At 41.9% G+C, this 22105-nt stretch overlaps 1 protein-coding gene across 1 annotated transcript in view; it reads right to left on the minus strand.

The window, feature by feature from the left end:
• RYR2 (ryanodine receptor 2) overlaps positions 1-22105 on the minus strand; it is a 687809-nt gene that overhangs the window by 603869 nt on the left and 61835 nt on the right. The window lies entirely within an intron of this gene.

A 22105-nucleotide genomic window follows, 5' to 3' on the forward strand; every position in this document is an offset into this window, starting at 1 on the left:
AGTTATGCCCTGCTTGTTTTCATCCCTGCACCAATCTCATCCAAACACATTAATTTTAATGGCTGCTCTGACCAGATCAGAGTGGAGACAGAGCTCAGTGTCATCAGCGCTGCAATCCATCTGACCTGATAAACCGCCCAACGGCCTTAGCTACTTTTAAACATGAGGGGTAACCACAGGGGAGCACTCTCATGGAAGAAAAGCAATTGCCCACCAATTCTCTTTGGTAAGGCCAGCAAAGTAACAAGGGACTCTGCAGGCTGGGGAACACGTGGGTACCTCGCTTTTTCCCCAGCCGACTGGCCATGCTGGGACATGAGGAGGCACTATGATGTATTCAGAGTTGTGTTTTAAAAGAACACACCCAGAAACATTTGAAAATTATATTCTTATGTCTTTTTGACAGATTGTTTTCTGCCTATGGAGGTTGCTTGAAAGAGAACATTTATCATACCAAAAGAGAAGAAACAGAAATGAAAACGTTTCCAAGTTGTAAGCTGATGTTTTCTAGTTTAAAAAAAAGTTACTCACTGTTTTGTATTTTCTTCCTCACCCAAACAAACAGAAAGGAACAGTCCTCAATTCACACCTCTATTAGGTATTTTAATCACCCATAGCCTAACACACACACACACACACACACACACACACACACACACACATGCCTACTCGCTCAGAAAGGCCTGCTCATAATTTAGTCTGCCATGTGTCATTCCTAAAACTGATAAGATTATTTTACGGGATAAAAGCAGTGTTGCATGAAGACATTTAAAGAGTGTTGTCATGTCTCTGCCTGGCATTATCTTTACCAAAACCTGGGGGGAAGGATTCTGCAAATAATCCATAAATAATTTTATGATGGTATTTCAAAAGGCAGCATATTACTGAAAAGAGATAATGGTCAGATAGTGATTTTATGTTATTATTTTAAACCTAAGGCTGGATGAAGTAATACATCACTGGAAATGTGAGTGCCTCCAACTGGTATTGTTTTCTGGGCTTTTATGTGGTTTCAGGAGCTAATAGAAATTAACTGTTCTATCTCTGACAAGCTGTATAATGCCATTTGGCACAGATGCAAGCTGCAAAAACCGAAGTTTGAAGATCGAGGCTCATTAATGGCTTCATTATATTAAGAGAAAGGAAGGCTGTAATTCGTCTGTCACCATTTTCACTTTTGAAAGCCAACAATGACATAATTTCAGTGTGATCAAATCATGGAATTGGAATCACTTGAGTGTATTTTTCCAGCCACATTGTACATTGATAGATAGGGGTATATATCTACTAAACCTTACAGTTGCCTATTGCTTAATCATGCTTTGCATCACAAATGAATTATCTTGTAGCCTTTGTAAAGATATTATTTTGCCATTACCATGAAATATTTTTCTGTTAAGGTCCTGTTTCAGGAAAGCATTTAAACACATGCTTAAATCCATCCCTGTCCAGGAAAGCACTGAAGCGTGACTTAAATTCAGGCATATACTTAAATCCCATTGATTTATATGAGACTTGAGTTAGATCTTAAATACTTTCCTGAATCTGGACCCAAGATTGTTAAATTAAATATTGATTTAAAAATAGGTCTGTGCAACAGATCTAAATGAATTTCTTACCGTGTATTTTATAGCTCCTCTTGACCTCTGGATTGTTCAGTACTTTCTGAAAATTAGGCAGATATCTAAATATGGTTTTAAGAGCCTAACTTTAGATGCCTATTTTTGGAAATTTTGGCCTAAAAAAAAAAAAAAAAAATCTTAAAATCTGTTCTCCACCAACAGAAAAGAAAAGAATTAAATTTCTTTAGGAATACAAGATGCCTCTCATACAATAAATAAAGACATATTTTTAAAAAATTGAAATTGAAATTATAGAAGGTTAATTGAATTACAGCATTTCAGCTTGAATTAGGCATAATTTAGGTTATGCATAATGATTTTATATATGAGTGCTAATATCTATGATTTTATATATAAGTGACTAACTGAAATTATATGGTTACAGTATTTTGAAGTAAATGTTTGAAGAGGGAGCAGGGAATCCAGTAAACTCCCTTCTATGCAACTTCATTTGCAACGTCTGCTGTGTTTAAAAGGATTGTCCAACAAATTTCCCTAAGTAGTAAAGTAATAGTAATTATTACTGGTCATTAATTTCACTCACGTAAAATCAAACCCATGAAATAAATCATTAGGATGTTTTAACTGTTAAGGTCCAAATTTTCAAAAGGAACTTCTAGTTTTGGGTACCTTGAGAAACCTAGGGCCTGAATTTTAGAGGTGCGGAGTATCAACAACAACAGCTGAAGTCACTGGGAGCTGAGGGTACTAAGCACGTCTCAAAAGAAGACACTGTCAAGTTTGACACTCAGGAACTGGGGCATCCAAAACTAGAGGGTATTTAAAAAATGTGATGCTAAATGTGGATTTACCTTAAAGTGCAGATGTTTTCTCATGAAATAATTCATACTCCTCAACCAATTATCATAAGGTTCTTTATTAATATGCTATCTAAAAAGTTAGTTATTTATTCAGAGAACACATTGTAAACTATCAAAATGATTTCAGCTTCTTCAACCTGTTGTATAAAGTCAGTTGGAAATTATATAAAAAACAAATAACTACTTAACTTTTGATTACACATTCGGCCAAAAAATAAAAACAAACAGAAGACACTGGATATTCAATCATACTCCAGCTCCAAAAGTACATGCTTATGTGAGTGGCTGGGGATGCCCCATAGTCATTTTGCAAACAACTTGCAGTTCTTTAGCACTCATGCTTTTGTGTCTGTCTTGCACGAAACAGACGGTAAAAGAGAAACCATTATATGTATTATTCGGGGCATCCCACAGGATGTTAGGAACTTTATAGAAAAGTAAAAACACAGCTCTTGCCCCAAAGAGCTTCAAACATAAGTTAATGTGTATAAATTAGGTCAAAATGACCACTAGTGTCACTATGATACAGTCACTCACTATCAAAAGAATACAGGTATGAGAAGCCTCACAACCCCTGCAACAGAGCCAATTGCCAAATCAGACCACCCTGTCAGTGACAGAAATCGACCTCGGTTCAAAAGAGACTGCTTGCTAAGAGACAAGTTTAAATTAATATGCATATACCCCTCCCATTGACTTCAATGGGAGCCCCTTATGGACGTCAGAGGACAAAGTATGCCACCGTGGTTAGCATGGGACCAGTGCCACCCCTCCTGTGCAAAGCCTGGAAGGGAGCAAAGAAATAGCAGACAGGCAGTGCAACTAGCAGAATGAGGGGAGTGGCACCTAAGCAACTCACTCCCTTTCCCTACTAAAAGTTGTTCTTATGCAACCACCACTCAATTGTGGCTCTACCGAAGTTGAGAGCAACATGACTGATATGGGGAGGAGCCAGACACAAGCCTCTACATCAGGGGCGGGCAAACTTCTTGGCCTGAGGGCCGCATCGGGTTTCCAAAATTGTATGGAGAGCTGGTTAGCGGAGGCTGTGCCTCTCCAAACAGCCAGGCGTGGCCCAGCCCTGGCCCCTATCCGACCCCTCCTGCTTCTCATCCCCTGATGGTCCCCCCGGGACTCCTGCCCCATCCAGCCCCCCTGTTCCCTGGTCAGGCCTGGGCTCTGCAGCTGCACTGCCTGGCAAGAGCTCGCAGCCCCACCACCCAGAGCATTGCGCCAGCGGCGCAGTGAGCTGAGGCTGTGGGGGGGGAGGGGCCAGGGGCAAGCCTCCCGGGACAGGAGCTCAGGGGCCGAGCAGGAGGGTCCCACGGGCCGGATGTGGCCCATGGGCCCTAGTTTGCCCACGTCTGCTCTACATGGAACGAATGCCACTAAAAACTGGCATAAATCCTTGCAGAAGTTACTGATGCTTTTTGCTTTCTACTCACTTTGGGGAAGGGGCGGGGGGGGGGGAGAGAAACTGTGCAGGCACAGCAGGGAAACCAATGGCAGCAATGCTCAGGTGAGACATGCTGCCGGGGGAGAAAGGAAGCAGCAAGGTGAGACAGGCATTTTGTGTGGATGTCGCAGGATGCGAGCTTGGGATTGGGTTCCCTGTGAACCTTCAGACTCAGCACTAAAAGCCATGCATTCTGCCTCTTCATGTAACCAATAATCTTTTTCCCTTCACTTTTAAGAGTCTTCTTCCTGCGCCCATGTGTTTTTTCTGGAATAGGGGAGCATAAAGAGCTACGGTGTTTATTCCACTTACTGTACACTATTACTTCTGCTCTTACCAGTGTCTTCATAGAAATAGCCTTTTACAGCAGAACATGTGAAATTAAGAGGTGCTGATTAAGCACTTAGATATTTGTTGAGGTAGGGGTTGTCTTCTTCTAGTTTTGTGCTATGTTGAACATGCTGTCAGTGCTTAACAAAAAAAGATTATCTAGTTTAAAATAATCTAAAGATCTATCGAAGACATGGCTTATCTCTATATTTATTCAATCATGAAATTCAAAACAACTGCTCTTACAGAAGCTCAGTCTATCCTCCTTAGTGATTTCATGTACAAGCAGAGCAATAACCAACAGATAATCCATATTTCCTATTTCTGAGTGTTCTTGTAAGTTATAAAGGCTGCAGCCTGCATGTCCCCAATGGTTCCATAGAGGTTGACAAGTACAACAGGAAGCAGTTTAGCAGGTTTTATGTAGACATAGCAGTGTATCTGACTAGATCAGGGGTGGGCAAACTATGGCCCGGTGGCCACATCTAGCCCTTCAGATGTTTTAATCCGGCCCTCAAGCTCCTGCCGGGGAGCGGGGTCCATGGCTTGCCCTGCTCCGGCACTCCAGCCAGGGGCTTGCCCCACTCCACACATGCTGTGGCGCCGTGCGGCTCCTGGAAGCAGCAGCATGTCCCTCCTCCGGCTCCTATGCATAGGGTCAGCCAAGGGGCTCCGCAGCTCTCATGGCCGGGAACCATGGCCAATGGGAGCTGCAGGGGCAGCGCCTGCGGATGGGGCAGTGCGCTGAGCCGCCTGGCTACGCCTCTATGTAGGAGCTGGAGGGGGGACATGACGCTGCTTCCGGGAGCTGCTTGAAGTAAGCGCCATCTGGAGCCTGCACCCCTGACGCCCTCCCGCGCCACAAACCCCTATCACTGCCCTGATCCCCCTCCCGCCCTCTGAACCCCTAGGTCCCAGCCCAGAGCAACCTCCTGCACCTCCAAACCCTCATCCCCAGCCCCACCCCGGAGCCTGTACCCCCAGCCGGAGCCCTCACCCCCCCCCCCCCCCCGCACGCCAACCACCTGCCCGGAGCCCCCTCACGCACTCTGAACTCCTCATTTCTGGCCCGCACCCCCAGCCAGAGCCCCCATTCATGGCCCGCCATACGATTTCCATACCCAGATGTAGCCCTTGGGCCAAAAAGTTTGCCCACCCCTGGACTAGACCTAGACTATATCTTGGCTGCAGTAATCACAAAAATAGTCCAGAATATTAAAGGCAGAGAAATACACAGGAAAAAGTTACAAGACGAGGTGACAAATAATTGAAGCAATCTGAGGGATTTTAACTACTGACCTCTCGGTATTGAAGAAAAGTCCCTGGTTTACTAACAGCTTTAGTACTGTATGACCTTCAGTGCATATTATTCTTATTAACTCTCCTTCTGTACGTAACTAGTTTTGACCTCTGAAATGTCCTTAAGTTTTTCTTTATTACTAAAGTTACAAAAAACGTCAATTTAGTACCGGCTAGATGAACCCAGAATGGTAGATTTTTTTTTTTTAAATGGGCTATACAGCTAATTATCAAAACTGCTGATTCACAGGCTACATTGTTTATCTGCAAGATTTAAATGTTCATACATGGTAACTCTACTTTTGAACACGACTGACCAAAACAGAAATGTAATTTTAACAGTAGCTATTTAAATTAAAATGTCTAGAATAGGGAATAGTCTGTAATAAAGCAGGGAAATAGGATGCAAAAATTAATATTAGAAAAAGAAAACTTGTGTCACCATTGTCTATTATTGCTTTTACTAATGTTAATACACCTCTACCCCAATATAACGCGACCGGATATAACACGAATTTGGATATAACGCGGTAAAGCAGTGCTCCGTGGGTGCGGGGCTGTGCACTCCGGCAGATCAAAGCAAGTTCAATATAACGCAGTTTCACCTATAACGCAGTAAGATTTTTTGGCTCCTGAGGACAGCGTTATATTGGGGTAGAGGTGTATGGGTTTACACAGTTCTGCATTTTTGTACAGCAGTTATAAAGTTAGATCAAATAATAAAGAAAAAAATGTAGACATTAGTCTGGTACATTTTGTACCAGAAGAATGAATGAAATGACATTCAGGGAAAAGCTGAAAGGTTGTGTAGTCCATTAACCTGGTTATGTTGAATGTTTCTCTGGAAGGCAAATACCACCATAATATATCTGGCCAGAGAACTGTACAATATTATTCTGGGTGTGAGTGAGTGAGTGAGTGAGTGTGTGTGTGTGAGAGAGTGAGTGAGTGAGTGTGTGTGTGTGTGTGAGAGAGTGAGTGAGTGAGTGAGTGAGTGTGTGTGTGTGAGAGAGTGAGTGAGTGAGTGAGTGAGTGTGTGTGTGTGAGAGAGTGAGTGAGTGAGTGAGTGAGTGTGTGTGTGTGAGAGAGTGAGTGAGTGAGTGTGTGTGTGTGTGTGAGAGAGTGAGTGAGTGAGTGAGTGTGTGTGTGTGTGTGAGAGAGTGAGTGAGTGAGTGAGTGTGTGTGTGTGAGAGAGTGAGTGAGTGAGTGAGTGTGTGTGTGTGTGTGAGAGAGTGAGTGAGTGAGTGTGTGTGTGTGTGTGAGAGAGAGTGAGTGAGTGAGTGAGTGTGTGTGTGTGAGAGAGTGAGTGAGTGAGTGAGTGTGTGTGTGTGAGAGAGAGAGAGAGAGAGAGAGAGAGAGAGAGAGGAAAATGAAGGAATTTTTCCTGACCCTAGCTGGTGATAAACTTATAACCTGAAGAATAAAGTTTGATAGTCATTGTAATTTCCCTCCTAGCTTGTGGTGCTTCAGATACTGCTCTTAGTCACATAAAAACACACATTTTGTGATAAAAAGGCCATGGTTGTCTATATGCTTGAAACACAATGTGTGCTCTTTTATCATGTAATATTATTATTTTATTTGTATTGCCATAGCACCTAGAGACCTGTCAGGGATCAAGGCTCCATTGTGCTGCGTGGTGTACACTGATATATCGTACAAAAGACCCAGCCCCAAACAGCTTACAATAGTAGCATATGACAAGAGACATACAGTGATAAACAAGCAAATGAGGAAGAGAAGGGAGAAAGGAGAAATGAACAGAGAGACAATTACGTTTGGTAAGCACTGACACACAATCATCAGGGGTGGAGACGACTGATTGATTGCTCATCAGTGATGGTGCCCCAACGACCAATGCGGTTATGGGAGTGGTGGTGATGATAATAATAATTAGCAGCCACAGCCTACCAACTGCCTAGCCACTGTCAATATTTTGTAGACAGAGAAATCTGATGGACAACAATCTGGTGTTCTGGGATTTTTCAGGGATTTTCCTCTATTTTATGCCACTGTTTGATGTTCAGAATTCCCATTAACTTCAATGGAAATTTGATGCAGATCAATGAAATGGCCAGGCCATAACTGGATAGTGAAAATATTTTGTAAGGAGATTTTTTATTAACTTTCTCAGTAAACCCACTTCTCACCAACTCTACTACCCGATAAAAGTGTCACATTTGTGATACTAAAGCCAAGCCACTTTCAATCTCTCCATTTAAAAATCCCCATTTTAAAGGATTTATAACTTCACACATGCGATTAGTTCCAGGTTGAAAGTGCCAGAGAGTTTTCTCAGCATAAAAAAAGAAATGTCTTTATAACATTTTAATAAAAATTGGTTTGGCCAGCATTTTTTGTGTTTTTAGGTAGCTGACGGTAGAAAAACTAAAGATCTGATTCTGATTCCACTTACACTGGAGTAAGTCAGGAATGATTCCATTAAACAATAAGTGACACTGGCATAAAACAGAATAATTGAGATCCAAATCAAGGGCTCCACTTTTCAGTTTCTTAAATGCCAAAAGAATATGAGAGAGATGGAGAGAGAAGGAGGGTAAGTTATAGAACATTAACTTGAGCAGGGACTTAAGTATAAATATATTCAATGTGCTCTGCAAGTTACCCAATATCCCAACATTGTGCTAATACCAGGTGAATGGATATTGTGAAAAAAAAATAATTAGGCACAGATTTGAGACCTTTTAAAATGTGACTATTCCACATGTGCAGCAAATTAATTTGAAGAAAATGTTCACTAAGGGTCCAATCCTGCTCCCATTGAACTCAATAGCAACATTTACACTGATTTAAATTATATATAATTAGACCCTAAGCCTGTTATTTCAATGAATGAACTAACCATATTGTATATAACTGCCTGATATTTCTCATGATTTGGTCAGCTGCAAAAGCAGCAAATGGGTCTAAGTGCAAAAACGTTAGCATATTGATACACATCATACTTGAGATGGCATCTGGATTTTATTACATTAGTGGAATGCCATCTATTATTAATGGGTTCTTTAATTTTCTTGGTTTTCAGAATAATGGGATGGGGAACAAAGTTAAATCTATCCTTATATACTTGTCATGCAATAAAATGTATAGCTATGCCTCTGAACAATGCAAAGTACAGGTAAGGTACAGTATATGCTGCAATAACTAGGCACGGTGGGATGGAGAATGGAGTTTCACAATTAACTCAGATTTATTTGTTTTAGAATATTCAAGATGTTTTACAAAATTTTAAAAATAATTTTTCACTCACTCAATCTCCTTTCCATTATCTCATGGAAAATCAAAATCCAAATGTTTTCTTAATGGCTTAGTCTCTCTCTGTTTTGGGAACTGTTTGTGAATTGGTTGTTATGGTACTTCTATTTTTAAAAGAGCAGACTTTTGTCTTCTTCTAGATCTGGAAGCACAAGCTAAACGAGAATCAAAAAGTATTTAAAAATCAATATAATGGGAAATTATGGAGCAGGAAAGTACATTCAAAGTGTGCCTGTATCCCAAACTTTATTGTTAGACTAACAATAAATTCTGCCATTCAAAAAAAATATCATTTTGAAAACAAGCATAGCTTGAAACAGGATGGTTGCTATAACAAGTTTTATAGTTATGTTCCTTTCTGGTCCTATATATCTTGAAGCATGAACATTGCTGTTATATATTTTCTCCTTTTATTTAAAAAGTTATTTAGTTACCAAAATTTTAAAAAGTATTCATGTTTCATTATTGGTTAAAATAATGACTGCTACAGAATTTCTGCTGCATAGCTTATATGTCAACCTCCAAAATCAAAATGGGAAACATTTTTCCTCCCCTAAACTCATAAAACTTTGTACATTTTCAAGCAATCACAGAAAGAATAAATGTAAATCAATATCATTTCCTACATACATGTATAATTTCAGACATTTGTATGTGCAGACATAAATACAATTGATAGTGTCATCTAAACACAGTACAGCACAATACTTTGAGTTTATCAGCCAATATGCTAAGTACATTTGGAAGCACTGGAACCACAATTAAATCGTCAGCCCTAACTCTTAATAGCGTGCTCTATTTTTCTGATACCATTGTGGTCAGCAAACACACACATTTTGTCTGTTTGCTTCATTTATAAGTAAGGAGGCACCTGAATTTTCACTTGCAATTCTTGAGAGTCCCCTCTACCACTTTCAAGAGAAGTGCACAGTTGGACAGGATGAGCGGTATGGACTTAAACTAGGGGTTACCAAACTTTTTTCTCCCTGAGCCCCACCTGTGCAGCTGCAATATGCACGCAGCCCACTCAACACTTCTTGAGGAAATTATTACATACATATAAACAACAACACTGTAAATAAACAATGTATGTTTCCTTTTCATTTTAATGTATACAGTTGTAATGATAGACATCCCTAGCAATATCCACTCAAAGAAATGCTTCAGGATCTTTGAAACCAAACAGTTTTAGTAAAATTACATTTTAAAAAATATTGAGAGACAAATGTGGTGTTCAAACAGGGAAAACACAATTTTGTAAAAAAACTGAACAAGACTACACGAGTCACGTGGATTTAAAGATTTACTAAGAGCTTGACTGGAGGATGCAGTTACAACTTGTCCCCGTGAACCACCTGGGACTATGTAGCAGACCACGGCCCATATTTGGGGATCCCCTGATTTAGACCACTCTTGGGGACAGTACCTCATATCAGAATGACAGACAATGCTGTTTCGGGCAAGTTGGACTGTCTATATTTTTTTTCTCTGAATACCTTTTCTTTATTTTTTTTCCTACCTCTTCTTTCCCTCTTTCCCCTTGTTTCTCTCCACTTTCCCCCACATCTTCACTTCTCTTCTCTCCCTGCCTCATCTTCATCTACCATCTCTCCAGTCTGATACCTCCTGATTCACTTTATATTTCTCTTCTGTCCCAGTATCAGGCTTTCCTCTCACCATCTCTTCCCCATCTCCCTGTCTTCCCTTCTTTAACCCTACTTTTCCCTTCCCTTCCCTTTTTGTTTCTTGCCCCCACTCCATTCTGCATTTCCTTGGTTGTCTCCATATGGTTTTCTCTACCTCTCCCTTTTGTTCTATCCCTGTGCCCCTTCTAACCACCCCTTTGTACAAAATTCCCTGTGCATCAACAATGGAAGTTTGGGTCCCACTTTCTTACACCTGTGGTTAGCACATTTGGCACCATGGACTAGTTCTAAAATTATACTCTATGGTCCCAAACAAGAAACTTGTAGATTTTATTATGAAAATTACTTCTAACAGAACAGTGGTCATCAAGTGTGGTGATGGTTCAAGTCTCCCACATTGAATGAACAATGGACTTCCACAGGAATCTGTACTCACTCCAAAGCTCTTTAGCATATATATACACAGCTGACCTGCCATCCACCTCGGCAACTAAGTTCATGTACACTGATGATATCTGCCTGGCAATAGCTAGAAGCTATGAGGAGCTGGAATCCTGCCTGTTATCTGACCTTGACAAAACACTTTACGAAGTGGGGACTTAAATTAAACATGCTGAAGACATTGACATCTTGCCAACCTGTTAGCTCATCGACAGCTGCAGGGCCTTCTGAACAATCAGTCAGTCATTTCTGATCCATATCCTCCTTATTTAGGGATAAAGCTTGACTGCTCTCTGTCTTTTTGACAACATATCGAGAAGACATGCACCAAGCTCCAGTTGTAAGTTGCAATGCTCCGTAGGCTTGCTGGCAACTCCTGGGGCAGTAGCACTGCAATCGTATAGATATATACTAATGCCCTAATTGTTGCACTTGCCAAATACTGTGTGGCACCCCGGGTCGCCACTTGTCAATGTGGCAAGTTGGAGTCAGCGATCAACTCTGCCCTTTGTATCCTCACTGGTGTGACCCAGACAATTCCAGTTTCCAACCTTCTGCTCCTGCTGGCATTGCTGCCCCAGGAATTTGGCATAAAGGCAGGTCCCTGGCCACATGACTGTGTGTAGTCAACTATCAAGACAGCCTACTTCACAATTCCATCTCAAAGTCACATCAAAAATGGTGATTCATAGGACGACACCCATTTTCTGAAATAGTTGTGCATCAGACACAATCTTTCTAAGGAACCGTGGCAACAGGCAATGCAGGACTATATTTTGGATCGATGGTGCATTTCTTGGCAAATAGTCAACTCAGATCTGCATCCCCTAGTCTCATCCCAGATCACCTTCTGCATGCCCCTCAGAACAAATACGTGAATCAAAAGATCCTTCTTTATTACAACATTGTAGTCACAGGAGGTTTAACTTACATCTTTACCTTTGGGGCTTCTTGAGCTTCCCATCCTGCCACTGTGGAGCTCAAGAATAAACAGCACGCCATCTGGTTATGGACTAATTAATTGTTTGTGCTGCCACGCGGCGCACCACTCACCGCTGTCTGGTGTCTCCCCCTCATCATTTTGAGGATTAGATCAAGTTAGAGGCTCTCCTTCCGCACTTGCTTCCCTCCCCCCCCCGTCTTGATTCAATCCGTTGCTCCACTCACTCCTAAATCTACAGCTCTCTCCTCGTGGCTTGGCACTCCAGCCAGGTCCCTTAAGTCCTCCCCTTCCGGGGAATCACAATCTTTCTAGACCCTGCTGTCTGGTTGACCTCTTCCACTCCCTTAGACACTACCCAGTGGCTGGGGGGAGAGGACCTGGGCCCACCCACTGCTCTGGAAACTGGCCCAGAGGCCATCTCTAGCCCTACGTAGATACAAATTTATATCCGTGGATGCGAATCTCCACAGATATAAAATCGGTATCTGCAGGGCTCTCCCAGGAACTGCAGTGGCAAAAGGAGCAAAATATGGGGCTGCCGCTCCCAGGACCCAGCGCCCCATGCCGGCAGCTCCTCCAATGCGGCTGTATCACCACCAGTCCCACCCACTGGGGCAGGCACAAGGCTCACCAGCAGCTGTCCCTGGTCATGCTCGTGTTCAAGCGGCACGCACACGCCCCGACAGAAGACACAGACCGCTGCATGGAAGGGGCAGGGCTGCGGGCGGTACAGCTGCACCAGAGGAGCTGCCAGCGCATGGCACTGGCTCCTGGAAGCAGCGGCCTCAGGTTCTGCTCCTTTCACTGCTGTGGTCCCTGGGAGAGCCCTGCAGTTCTGCGGATACCAATTTATATCCGTGGATATCCGCATCTGCAGATATAAATTTGTATCCATGCAGGGCTCTCGCCATCTGAACCGCAATCATGTACTGCGTTCCTTTGCCTCGACTATCGCTTCATTTCCCTGAGGCCACAGCATCCTACTCAGTCCCAGCAGTGGTCTAGAGCGCCTTTTCTACTCCCCGGATCGCTGCCTGCACTGCTCTGTCCAAGGTGCTACAGGGTTGCAGCCTACTAGGGGCACAGTCTTCTCTCCTTGAGCCCCCAGCAGCTACTGATCCTGCTCTGGTCCTGCAGTTCTTCTTATATGGGCCTGCTGGACCTGGATTGGCTGCTCCTCACAGTCCCCCTACCACTGGCCACTTCCCCATGCAGCCTCCCCAGCCCTCTTTTAACCCCTTAAATACCAGTGTGGGGCATATGCCCCATCACAGTGCCATCAGAAGACATACTCCGAAGAAGGTTAACAGGACTGTAAATCACTACAGCACATCAACTTGTCAAAACAGCTGACTGAATACATACGTTTGGCACAAGATAAAATCTAAATCCTCTCTAAATAATTGTTGTACTAAAGGGAGGTTTTCCCGCCCTAGTGCACCTAATTAACCTTATACACAATTTTAAAAGGTTAAAATAAAGATTATCAGAGGCTTCCAAGTTCTTAAACGTCTTTCTAATATTCCCTAAATCATACAAACCTTATTTCCTTCTTACAGATAACAGGAGTTAAATCTCTTCCACAGCTTACCTGCCTGCCTTGGAGAGGAGAGTGGGAGGAGGGTAATGCTGTCAAGTCCTTTATAGCATTAAATTATTCCAAACAGCAGGGACCCTCGTGTAACAATGTTACACTTCAGAGCTTACTCCTTTATGTTCCAATAGAGATATGAAGTGGGGTTCTGTTACATGAAAAGTTTGAGTTATACCGTTATACTGAGCTATTTATTCGGAATCAAAATATAAGGTGATTAAAACATCTAATGAAGAGGCAGAAGTTTGTCTTGCACTACTTTTGAGATGGAATGCCTGAATACTGAAAGGGTCTACACTCTGAAAGGTGGCTTTCTTCCCACTGGTGTTTATGCTCCCCACCCCCAGACAGCAGGACCGGCTCTAGGCACCAGCAAACCAAGCACGTGCTTGGGGCAGCACAATTCCAGGGGCGGCATTCCGGACACCTTTTTTTTTTTTTTTTTTTTTTTTTGCTTTGGCACTTGCACTCTCAGAGGTTTTTGTGTTTTTTTTTTGCTTGGGACGGCAAAAAACCTAGAGCTGGCCCTGCCAGACAGTGATATGAGAGATTCAACCACTGCAATCCCCAGAAAGGACATACTCATAACTGCCAGCAGGGATTCAACTAGAACTGTACTGCAGAGATCTGCAGTCTGTTTCATCAAATATTCAGTAATGTTTTCAAAGCCAAATAAAGATCTTATTTGCTGCTTTCCCCCCCACAACTATCCCCTTTTGTAGGTTTCCATGACCTTTATGTCAAAGATTTGTTGCCTAAACAGTACTTAGGAAAAAAATAATCTGTGGCCACATCATCTCATGTTATTTAATATCATCTATGTACTTCAGCGACCAGTAATTTGCTCTTAAGACCAATAAGAAGTAATTACCACTTAAAGGTAAGTGAAGTGTCACAGTCAGAAGCCAAGAACCAGTAACAGTAAGAATGTAGTGATCTCTCCTCCCTTTCTGTGAACTGATGAAAAAGCAATTAAATTGTCTCAAGCTAATGCCAACTTCTGCATTGCAGGTATGTTCAAACTAGTACTGGAATTAGCAAGAGCAAATATGCTCCTAATCAAGATTTATTAGAGTGATACTATCTAAAAAAGAGAGTTATATTAAAGCAGAAAAAAAAACAACTTTTACCACTCAATCATGGTTGTTAAAACTGAACGCGTTTTAAAAATGTAATGTTCACTGTTGGTTCTGTTAGTTCACTCTTAAATTTTATCTAATATTTTTAATTAGACGAAGAAAATTACAAATTAAATATGCCTTGCTCTGAGCATGTGCTGCCGCTAGAGGAGATGGCTACCTTAGTCCTTTGTGGAATTGAGGGATTAGCCATCCTCAGCTGAGACCCTTATATAAGGCTGATTAAGGAGTAGTATTGGTGGGTTCAGAAGCAGTCCTCTAATATAGGATAAATGCTTCCTTTTTTATTACTACTACTATTTAGTGAGTTACTGACCAGTTGCAGCACATGATTTTGTAGTCCTCACTCTCATCACCAGGAGGGTTGTCACAGGCAGACGGTGAAGATATTCTTCGTGGGGGGAGAGGGACTGCGCTTGCCCTGCACTCATCCCGCAACAGAGGCTCCTGTCCTGCAGGGCTGAGCCCAACTCTGCATTCTGGTCAATTGGCTCTCACCACTCAGATTTGGAGGAGCCTGCCACAAAGTTACTTGATGAACACATCTGGATGCGGAACACCCCACCCCCCTCCCTTCCTGGCCCTAGTGCAGGAGCCTCGCGATCTTCTCTCCCCCTCCCCCATCACCTCAGTCTGCTCCCCCCATAAACACCTGAGGATCTTCTCCCTCCCCAGAACTACCCTTCCCCCCGCCCTCCCCGCAATCCCATCAGGATCTCTCCTCTTCCCTGCGAGCCTCATCCTGATCCCCAATGTGGGGGCTCTAATCTCTGCTCCACACCAGTATCATCTCCTCCACCCAGACAGACCTCTCCTGCTCCTCTGCTGGGGCTCAACAAATGCTATAGCTTTTCTTCCTCAGAGGCCCACTCTAGATCTGGCTGCCGAGCCTTCCTGCACAGTAGAGCCTGCTGCAACCGGCACTTGGCAAACTTCAGTCCTCCCAGGACTCAGGAATCTAGCTCCACCTATTGGGAATCCAGTGTATAGGCGGCCCACTCCCACCGATGAAGCCCTGCCCAATTCCATTCCTCGCCCTGCCACCGGCGGACACAGGACTTTGCCAGCCTAGTGGAAAAGAGCACAGGCAGTAGGGTGACCATATGTCCTGATTTTATAGGGACAGTCCCAATTTTGGGGTCTTTTTCTTATATAGGCTCCTATTACTCCCCACCCTCGTCCCGATTTTTCACATTTGCTATCTGGTCACTCTAACAGGCAGCAAGGAGGCTCAGAAAATAATGCAGAGAGAGATTCGGGGGGGGAGGGAGGGGGCTCTATCTTGTCACCTACTACCTATGCTAGTTATGTGTCCCATGTGCACACAGTTTTTGTTTATTCACTCAGGCAGAATGTATCGATCTCAAAAGGCATTTGTGCATGTGTTATATATGTAGGTATTGTTCATTTTCCTGATTGATTTCAAAATATCAAAGCAAATGTGCTTTGAACACCAAAGAGAAGAACTTTTTCAGGAGGCGTTCTGAAATGATGAGTCATGCTCGCCATGTGTCTAATTACTGAACTCTACAGAAGGCATATAAATGCACTGTCACATTTCAAACTACATTTAATTTAATAAAGATTTACCCTGATTAACAAGAATACCTCCTTGTACTTTATAATCTGAGTTACTAAATACAGAGAATCTCATATTAGTAGATTAGAAGGCACTTTTTATTTCCCAAGTATGTGGGAATGTGTTGTTGATGTAATTTAGTCACATACCTTTAAACTAACAGAATCATTAAAGCACTCTGAAAAATTACTATGGCCAGCTGAAACAATGATTAGAAGGTTTCATCTGTGCTTGTCCTTTTCCTAATTCATCTGTCATTAACAAACCAAAACTAGCAAACAAACCATGTAATATTGTTTCCAATAATAGCCTCAGAAAGACTGCTTTGTTACAGATAATGATTCAGAAGCTATCAAACTAGGGTATCTTGTAATATAGCCTTTTATAAAAAAAAATCTCTGGAAGCCTAGAACTGTTTGAATTTTCACTCAACCCTGCCACACCATGGTAGAAGAGCAGCTATTCAAATGCTAATCAAAATTTAAAAAATTCATTACACTCTAAATCCATTGAGACAATAATAATATAGATACAAGAGATCTTCTATGTCCCTGTCAGAATCAAGATTGCCCCATTTTCTGCATTCACACCATAGCCTGTCCTCAAAGCCATATTCACCATTTTTCTGGACAAGGAAAAAGAGGCTCCATTCAAAACTTGTCAATACTCAGCCCTTAATTACCCCAAGGTGTCACTGTATTAGGACATAAGATACATACCTATAGACTTCTTATTCCTCCAATCCAAGGAATGAGAGCCTGGACTAAAAGTGAACCCAGATATCTCCATAAGATAGTTTAGTACACTACTGCTTGCCAACCTAATAACCAGAACCTTTTATAGAAAGTTCAATACAATTTAATAGGGAACGTACCAATAGGGATTATAGAAAAGTAATAAGGGGCTATAGAAATTACTCTTAAAAAATATAATTTAATAAAGAAATCTCTCTATAGACTTTTTGAATCATTGTATATCAGCAGAATTCCATAGCAGAAGTATAGTTATTTATTACATTTTCTAGAATGTGTCAAAAACTTTAGAAAAGGTTGTTCAAGGATTTTTCAGTATGGGTTGTCTTTATTTCACTTAACTTACAACTGCAAATAGAAATCAAGTATCCTCTTTCTCTTCCTGCTCCCCACACTTGAAGAACCCCCATTTAAGCAACTCTTACTCGCTAGCATTTCGGATATATTAAAAGATTTAGTACCACTTGAGAGGTCCCAGTTCACATTTGTTTTTAAAAGCTGACTTATTGTTTATACTTATAGTGATGTATAGTTTTTCCCAGTCAAACAATAACCCCAAACTGTTTCTCTAACAAGACAAAGAACACTGTTGATTAAGGTGGCTTGTATTTCCCCCTAATGTAACTGGGAATTTTTAGTGTGACTTCATGGCAGATCAGACCTGTTTTATTTTATTAGACTATGTGCAAAGTTAGACAATGTAAACAAAGTAGGAAACAGGTTATTTCCTCTATCAAAAGAAAATATATCAACATCGTAAAGAATTAAACATTCCTACACAATTCTTGCATTCAAAATATAACCGTTCACTATAAAGCCTAAAATTACATTTCTCTGTAGTTTGGGGTGGGGTGAGAGGAGGTACCCACTGATTTCACTAGGCATTGTGCATGCTAGGACTGCAGGATCCAGCTCAATTTAGACATGAAACTTGGATTTTTTTTTTTTTAAGAGCCAGAACATACTTGTTATTCCAGGAAGGCTTTTCACTCACTTTTAAGAATTCAGTACTAATTGACAGTTCAGTCATACATAAACCACCCTCAGTGTAAGGCTGTACACTGAAGTGCACCACCCCAAAAGGAAGCTAAGGGAGGAATTCCACCTCCAGGAGGCAGAAATCTTTCTGCAGTTTCCCAGCATGCTGGAGAAACACTCCCACTGCTACCATGCTTCAGTGGTTGTAGCTTCTCCATGGCTCAACATCCTCCTTACCCCCTTTGGTGTGTCTTTCACTCTAGGAGCTACATAGGAAAAGTACAGGGGCTACAACTGTGCCTGACTGCTGCAAAGGGGTAGAAGAAGGGACCCAACCTTGCATACCTGTGGAGGAACAGGCCACAATCTAATACTAAATCATGCCAGTAGCAGCTGTAGCACTTATCAGAGGTTCTGTTGGACTTTTAAAACTCAAAAGATATCCATCCATATTTTGCTGTAGGTTTCCACAGGTCCCAAATAATGGGGAAAGTGAGAAAAAACATCATTATTTGGGAATTCCTGAACTTTTAGACAACACTAGGAAAGAGAAGCAAAAGACATCTACCTAGACTCCTCCTGCTGGTGAATTAGAGATACCAAATTTCTTTGAAAACATATACCAGTGAGAAGTCAGTCCAACACAAGTTACCCTACTGTTTTTGACAAATACAGCCAAACATGAAACAGTAGCATATTACATTGTCAAAATCATAATTCAATCTACCAGAAAATGAGAAAAATCATTTTGAAGTATTCTTGGAATGGTTCAGAACACTAAGTGCCATTTATATCTTATATCCTCTACTTCATACTGCTCCCAGTATTAACTATAACAAAGCAGACTCCCATTAAAATAGCTGATGTGATTTCTCACTTCCCAAAGCTTGCTGTGAAATCATTACTGCCTCAACTTCTAAATCTCAAATGTATTGGGAGCTATAATAATTTTCATAGCAAAGCTAATGAAATGTGCATAATTTTTATAGATTGTGATTTCCCAGAATTCCCATCTATTAACCCAACTATAATTACAACTAATAACCAAGTTTTAGAAATCTGTGTAAGTCACCCTACATACGAATCACCAAAAAAAACAATAATTTAACTGACCAAAGCCTGGCATAAAAAAAAATGTATACAATAGATCAAAGGAATTAAATGCCATATTTACCTTAACTTTTTAACAGGCAGAGGCAAATATGAGTGAACAGTCAGGGAGAATTCCCTTATTTACCATAGCTGAAAATAGATTGTAATGACCAGATAATGTTGGTGTCATATATAAATGATTATGATATTATTCATATTGAGCAATAAGTCAGTAATTATTTGTTGTTTATAGCTTCCAAATGATCTCAAATACCAGTAAATTTGCAACTGTAACTGGGTACAATCCATTCACATCCTCTGATGCCCCCGAAACCTCTCAGACTCTGCCTAGTAAGTAGCAATTTCATGTGAATTTATTTATATTCCAAACACCAATATAGTCTCATGCAGCAAAGTATTTACACTATTTCCTGCCCTTGCCTACAGAGCCAGGGAGGAACAGATGTCTCTCTTCCTTGACCTTTCAGATCACTCCTGATTCAGCTAGCCCAGCTCCTCCCCCTCATCCTTCCTGTCTCTTCTTTTTTATCTCTCAGGGGATGGCTAATTGGTTCATCAGCCTTCCCAGCCTGATCAGCTACATATCCCCAGCCAGCCTTCTCCAGGGGAACTGATTGGTGCCTAAGTGATCAGAGTGTTAGCTCACCCAGCACCAGCCATAGAGCAAATGGCTCCCCAGATGAGGAGCATCTTCAGCACCCCCCTCCATGTGTTAAACTTTTGAATATCTTATTTTATTAGCCCATTTCATGACTCTGATGCACAATTTGCATGCATGATTAATCCCAGTCATATAAGATGGTAAATTTGCACACTAGGATCTGTAAATCTGTATTTATTCATGCCAGATATAAGCAAATAAAAAAAATTCTTCCGTTTCACCTTATAGAAATTTTTTAATTTTAAGAACAAATGAAATAACTGAATTTATGCTTCGCTCCTCAATTTCGTCTGCACTGGGACGATCGCTACTGCCTAAAGCCTGATCTATATTGTTCTGTTTCAAATATTTTCCCATCAAATTTGCCCCTTGCTGCAAACAAGATTTCAATTGAAATTTTTGCTTCCTATACTGAGCTCCTGAAGGCTTCTTTGGGGCCATCTTTTATTTTCTATGGGGAAAAACAGACAGTATTAGGGAGAGTAAAAGTCTATGTTCCACAGTCTTAGAAAGTCATCAAACATTACATGTTAAGCATGGCAAAAGAAGTAACAGTATTTACTTGTCAGACAAGGTCAGCTCCCACACTGCTGTCCTGGGCAACACAGTATGGGGAGGAGGTGAGCAGGCCTTAGTGGTGAAAGAACACTTAAGGACTATTTAGAAAAGCTGGACATGCACAAGACCATGAGTCCAGATCTAATGCATCCGAGGGTGCTGAGGGAATTGACTGATGTGATTACAGAGCCATTGGCCATTATCTTTGAAAATTCATGGCAATCAGGGGAGGTCCTGGACAACTGGAAAAAGGAAAATATAGTGCCCATCTTTAAAAAAGGGAAGAAGAAGAACCTGGGGAACTACAGACCTCACCTCAATCCCCGGAAAAATCATGGAGCAGGTCCTCAAGGAAACTATTTTGAAGCACTTGGAGGAGAGGAAGGTGATCAGGAACAGTCAACATGGATTCAACAAGAGCAAGTCATGCCTGACTAACCTGATTGCCTTCTATGATAAGATAGATGGCTCTGTGGATATGGGGAAAGCAGTGGACATGATATATCTTGACTTTAGCAAAGCTTTTGATATGGTCTCCCACAGTATTCTTGCCAGCAAGTTACAAAAGTATGGATTGGATTAATGGACTATAAGGTGGATAGAAAGCTGGCTAGATTGTTGGGCTCAACTGGTAGTGATCAATGGCTCAATGTCTAGTTGGCAGCCAAGTATCAAGCGGAGAGCCCCAGGGGTCAGTCCTGGGGCCGGTTTTGTTCAACACCTTTATTAATGATCTGGATGATGGGATGGATTGCATCCTCAGCAAGTTTGCAGATGACACTAAGATGGGGGGAGAAGTAGATACACTGGAGGGTAGGGATAGGGTCTAGAGTGACCTAGACAAATTGGAGGATTGGGCCAAAAGAAATCTGATGAGGTTCAACAAGGACAAGTGCAGAGTCCTGCACTTAGGATGGAAGAATTCCATGCACCGCTACAGGCTGGGGACCAACTAGCTAAGCGGCAGTTCTGCAGAAAAGGACCTGGAGATTACAGTGGTTGAGAAGCTGGATATGAGTCAGCAGTGAGCCCTTGGTGCCAAGAAGGCTAACGGCATATTGGGCTATATTAGTAGGAGTATTGCCAGCAGATTGAGGGAAGTGATTATTCCTTCACTTATTATTCAGCACTGGTGAGGCCAGATCTGGAGTATTGCGTCCAGTTTTGGGCCCCCCACTACAGAAAGGATGTGGACAAATTGGAGAGAGTCCAGCAGAGGGCAACATGACTTACAAGGAGAGGCTGAGGGAACTGGGCTTGTTTAGTCTGCAGAAAAGAAGAGTGAGAGGGGATTTGATAGCAGCCTTCAACTACCTGAAGGGGGGTTCCAAAGAGGATGGAGCTCATCTGTTCTCAGTGGTGGCAGATGACAGAACAAGGAGCAATGGTCTCAAATTGCAGTGGGGGAAGTCTGGGTTGGATATTAGGAAACACTATTTCACTAGGAAGGTGGTGAAGCACTGGAATGAGTTACCTAGGGAGGTGGTGGAATCTCCATCCTTAGAGGTTATTAAGGCCCAGCTTGACAAAGCCCTGGCTGGGATGATTTAGTTGGTGTTGGTCCTGCTTTGAGCAGGGGATTAGACTAGATGGCCTCCTGAGGTCTCTTCCAACCCTAATCTTCTATGATTCTATTTCTTTTATATTGTTGTGTAGATAGGGGTTCAATAGATATCTCCGGCGTTTCGTTAAATATGTCCTTTATTAGTCGCTACTTACACTCTTCAAGTCTTAAAACACAAGTACACTTTCACAATTACACAATAAAACAAGATTCACAATATTGCAGCCGGGCTTTAACTTTGTTCTTATATCTCACTGACTGACTGGCGATGCCCTGCCTCTTATAATACTCACAAGGGCATGGCTCACAACACTGTAGGAGGTTCAAGGAAAA

This window comes from Malaclemys terrapin, chromosome 3 (assembly GCF_027887155.1).
Source record: "Malaclemys terrapin pileata isolate rMalTer1 chromosome 3, rMalTer1.hap1, whole genome shotgun sequence".
Taxonomy (NCBI): domain Eukaryota; kingdom Metazoa; phylum Chordata; order Testudines; family Emydidae; genus Malaclemys; species Malaclemys terrapin.